The sequence below is a fragment of the Meriones unguiculatus genome, chromosome 15 (genome assembly GCF_030254825.1).
Source record: "Meriones unguiculatus strain TT.TT164.6M chromosome 15, Bangor_MerUng_6.1, whole genome shotgun sequence".
NCBI classification, from domain to species: Eukaryota; Metazoa; Chordata; class Mammalia; order Rodentia; family Muridae; genus Meriones; species Meriones unguiculatus.
The window spans coordinates 35225320-35230149 of NC_083362.1; the positions used below are offsets into that span (position 1 = coordinate 35225320).

Consider the following 4830-nt stretch of genomic DNA (forward strand, 5'->3'; position numbering starts at 1 on the left):
GGTCTGTAATTTTTTAACAGACATGGTAGCTATTGATGAGTTGCAATTAGGTATCAAAAACAAGGGCTTAAATGTTGGCTGGCTTCACTTAGTATAAAAACTCAAGGCAGCTTGGACAATGAAATAAACCCACATCACTGTACCAGTGAAAGACATAAGGCCAGACTTTAAAATGTCCCCAGAGGGCAGGTAGCCAAATCTGCACCCACCCAGTAGTCCAAGTCTCGGTTGTGAAAGAGGAAGCCTGCTTAGAGCCTGCTCAGGCTGACCGCAGTCCTATGGCCACTTTCCTTGCCCTCATTCTGGTGTGGAACTTCTGCCTCTGCCACTGGCAGTGTGCCTGTCCCAACTGTGCCTTTCCATGCCCTATGGCACAGAGCATTTCCTCTGACATGACACCAGAACCAGAAGTGTCCGGCGCCAAAGACAGGCCTCCATTGTTAAGGGTCGCCAGGAAAACTGAAGCTAAGGCCAATTTGGGAAGTAAACCTCTTCACAGATTCTTCCTCAACCTGGAAACAAAATTTTTGTACTGTGAAAGCATGAGCACACACCCCTTTTACCCTAAGCAATCCACAATCACAGCCCTGTTAAAACGGTGTCCTGCGGCACACAACTGGCTGTTACAGGGACTCACCAAACCCGCTAGAAATGCCGTTCTGTTCTATCCCATACATCATGACTGAGTGGTGTAAAGTACAAGTCCGCCTCCTACCAATCAGCCAGGAAACAGCCGGAGAGCTCTGAGCCACAGACCTTCAGCTGATAAGAATCTCAGGCTCCAAACATAAATTCAAATGTTAATTAATAAAATATATGAATAAGTTAATTTTTAAAATAAGCCGTTATGGTCTACGGCCATACCACCCTGAACGCGCCCAATCTCGTCTGAACTCGGAAGCTAAGCATGGTCGGGCCTGGTTAGTACTTAGATGGGAGACCGCCTGGAAATACCGGGTGCTGTAGGCTAAAAAAAAAAAAAAAAAAAAAGCCGTTATGACCCAAACAAATTAAAAGTGTACTTCACATACGTACGAACTCCAAAAAAATTAAAAACTGCATTCTCCAATTAATCATTAAAACAGTAAAGTATGCGTGGCAATTAAACATTCTTTCCAAAGAAAAAAATTCAGAGTGTGATTTTATTAACATTTGTACTTTTGTTTTTCTCCATTCAATGGGTAACTTTTCTTCTCTAATCTCAACAACCAAAATTTCTTTGATGTTGGATTTCTTTCCCTCAAACCCATGGTTACTTGAGCAACTGTTATCAGGTACTGATAGTCTCATAAAATGAAAGGATTGCTCATGATGGAATATTTGTATTATCCATTCAATTTGATCAATAGGTATTAATTCTTACCTTATGTTGGCTTGAATACTAGACTCTATATACCATTATAATAAGACCTTTGTGGAGCTTCCAACAAAAGAGTAAAGCAGATAGGAAAATATCTCTCATATTAGTCAGAATGATGTAAGAATTAAAATAAACCAAAGACATGCTGCAAAGGTAAAACAGGAGGAAAATTCTTTGGGATGAAAGGCATCAATGGAGACTATTTCACTAAGAGCTTCGCACTGAAGCACCATGGAAGACAGCAGCCTGGTGGTAGACAGAGAGGCACAGTCTGGAGCCGTATACAAGGGAATTGAAAGACTCTATTGTAGGGCCCGTAACTCAGACCACTTACAGAAAACCTCCGAAATACAGACACTTGCGAACCCCTAAAGAACCCCTAAAGCCCAGGCAATAACAGCAGGAATTAACAAATAGAATTGCGTGAAATTAAAATGTTTCTACACAGCAAAGAATATAATTGAGGGATGAGACAGCTTACAGAATGAGGAAAAAGCCTTGCTATCTATGTATCTGAAAAAGGATTAATACCTAAAACATTCAAAGAATTCAAAAAAGTTAACACCCCAAACTCCAAAAATCCTGAAGTAGGCAAATTAGAAGAAATAAAAATGGCCAATGAATGTTTAACATTGTCAGCCATCAGGGAAATGCAAATGTAAACTGCATGAGATTCCATTTCCTCAAGGTCAAAATGACCATCATCAAGAAAACAAATAATAAATGCTTCTAACAGTTCTGGGGATGGTCACTCCACCAGTGGGCATTCAGATTAGTGTACCCATATGTTAGTTACTTACAACAAACTCATCCATGCCTGTAAGGCTCCGGCTAGGACTGGCAAAAGAAGACTGAGATTTGCCTTGCCTTCCAGTCTAGAAATTCCAGAAGGAAAAAGTTAAGGTTTTTAATTTCATTTCTGCAGACAAGCAGAAACTCCTGAAGAGCCATATTGAAAGGAATGTGGTCAATGAAACTGTGTTCTGAGACCACTGTTATTGCACAGCATGTTAAATGGGTTGGTAGAAAAAAAAGATGTGATGTCTTGCACTTACACACACCCACGCTGTAGTCTTTGTGGTAGAAGAAGCGCCATCAGAATACTCAAAGGCTTCTCTCTTTCTCTCTGTCTCTCTCTCTCTCTGTCTGTCTGTCTCTGTTTCTGTCTCTCTCTCTCCCTTTCCCTCTGAGAGAAATGAGTCACCCACAAGTGAGTTTCAAAGGAGAATCCAAGCAGGAGGAAGTCTGCTTAACTGTCTTCCAGATCTCTTAGATGAGCATCTGACCTTGAAGAATTAGTTCCTCTGCACTGAATGCTGACTATGCCTAGCTCTTACCTGATGGGAAGCCTGACTAATTTGGCATGATTTTATAAGTCATCAGAAATGTTCTAACAACTGCATAGCAGTCTCTTGGAAGAATATGAAAATGTATTCAAACAGTGTATTATGTGGCGGGATTTAAGATACTCCCCAGTTTTTCTATTATAAAAATACTGCAGTTAATAACATGCACAAATCTCAATTCACATGTATCTAGATGATAAACACCCAGAATGAAAATCTGTCTGTGTTCTTGATTTCATTGTGTATGAAAGTTTTTCTTTTTCTTTTTTTCTATTGTCCCTAATGAAAAACTTCTTTAAGTACACAGTAATATCTTTTATTAATATGTACATTTAATACTTACTTATTGAATCTTTTTCTGTGATACAAGTAAATTTAAATTAACTGTGAAAATGCTTTTCTTTTAGGGTAATTTATGTTACTTTTGTTGTGAAATTAATTTTTGTTGGCAAAAAAGTGTCCAGATGATAAGGTAAAAACACTTTGAGAGAGTGATCACTGACTTCATACTTTTTCCACTAGTCCATAAAAACTAAAACATCTGGGATAGTATTTAAGTTACCCCACCACGCCTAATTTTGTTTGTGTTATAATTTATTTACAACATGTTCTTGAAAGAGAATATTCTCTTTAAAACAGATACCTTAGCTAAAGATATCAGACTGTTTATTGGAAATAACAGACAACTAGTTCTGTATAAAGTGAATGCATATAATTTGCATACAGTCATAATTCTAATCCTATGACTACTGAAAAATGAAACTGCAACTTCATAACTAAAACTTTCCCCTTAAATTGAAGATTATGAGGAAAGGTGGTATGTATTTGTATCTGTGTTATAAAGGTTAATAACATAATACTCTTTAGGGGGTTGGTTGTTTGATTGTGCGTGCTATTTTATTCCTTTTTTACCTGGAAGAGAGGAAGTTGCATCTGCCAGGAAAATAGTCAAGTGACAGGGAGCAATATGGTGAGACAGGAACCAGGAGAGCTCGGTGCCAACTCCAGCTGTAATAGCCAAATAACCTGGGCCAACCCCTAGCCAAACTTTGGCCTATTCCTGTAGCTTAAAAGCTTGACCATACTCCAAGACTGCTTCAAGAGCCAACCTCATCTAACACTTTTTATTTCCAGCATCCCAATGGTACAGGTTGGTGCATCAAAGACTTGAGTTTAATCTGAATTCAATGAGACTGACATCAATTTACTATTCCCACACACTAGCCAATGACTCTACATTCATGAGTGTCTGGTCCTCTGTGAGCCAGAAATGTCCCTGAAGGGAAAGCAGCTAAAAGAAAAAAAAAATAGCTTCCTTCTCTAACTGTGACTGAGTGCTGTGTGCCATTTCACACAGCTGAGCAGAGGGAACCTCAGCTGAGGGATTGCTTTCATCAGATTAGACTGTGGGCATGTTTGGAAGGCATTTTCTTGATTGATTCCTAACTGATGTGTCAGGACCCTTCCCACGGTGAGCAGGGCCAGTCCTGGGAAGAAGGATCGAGGCTGCATAAGACAGGTCACAGAAAGAGACTGAGAACAGCTTTGAGGAAGCATCCTTCCATGGTTTCTGCTTCAAGTTCCTGCCCTGCAGGAGTGTTTCCCCTGGCTTCCCAGGATAATGGACTGTTACCTGAATGCGTAAGACATATGAGCCATTTTCTTCCTAAGTTGTTCTCAGCCATGGAATTTACCAAAGCAGCAAAAAGCAAACTAGAATAATACCATCCTAAGAACTGTAAGTTATAAAGTCTTGTGATAATATTCACATACGATATAATTCTCCTTGGCTATTTTGGACCCCATACACTAACAATATGAATATTTTAATTCTTACAGTAGCCATATGCCATGAATTTTTCAAAGCAGTCTCAACTCCAATGGACGTGTCCAAATTTAAACTGTTTCAGACTTTATACTCTGTCAAAGTTTAGGAAATAGTATTTCATGTATTCTTCAGTATTTCTTGTCTTTGTCTTTTTTCTATGATTATAATAACAAAACAACATGAAAAGAAAAGATAAAAAAGAAACCCATGTTTTACACTCTTGTATTTGGCAGTGACAGAAGGAGTTGCCATCTAACATAAGATTTGCCTATTAAGTAATGTATGACCACACACAG

General features: G+C 38.9%; 1 non-coding gene across 1 annotated transcript; it reads left to right on the forward strand.

The window, feature by feature from the left end:
- The first annotated feature begins 850 nt into the window (after positions 1–850).
- On the forward strand, positions 851–969 carry LOC132648128 (5S ribosomal RNA). The gene has a single exon (XR_009586513.1). It is a non-coding gene; the product is annotated as a 5S ribosomal RNA (ribosomal RNA).
- The last annotated feature ends 3861 nt before the right edge of the window (positions 970–4830 follow it).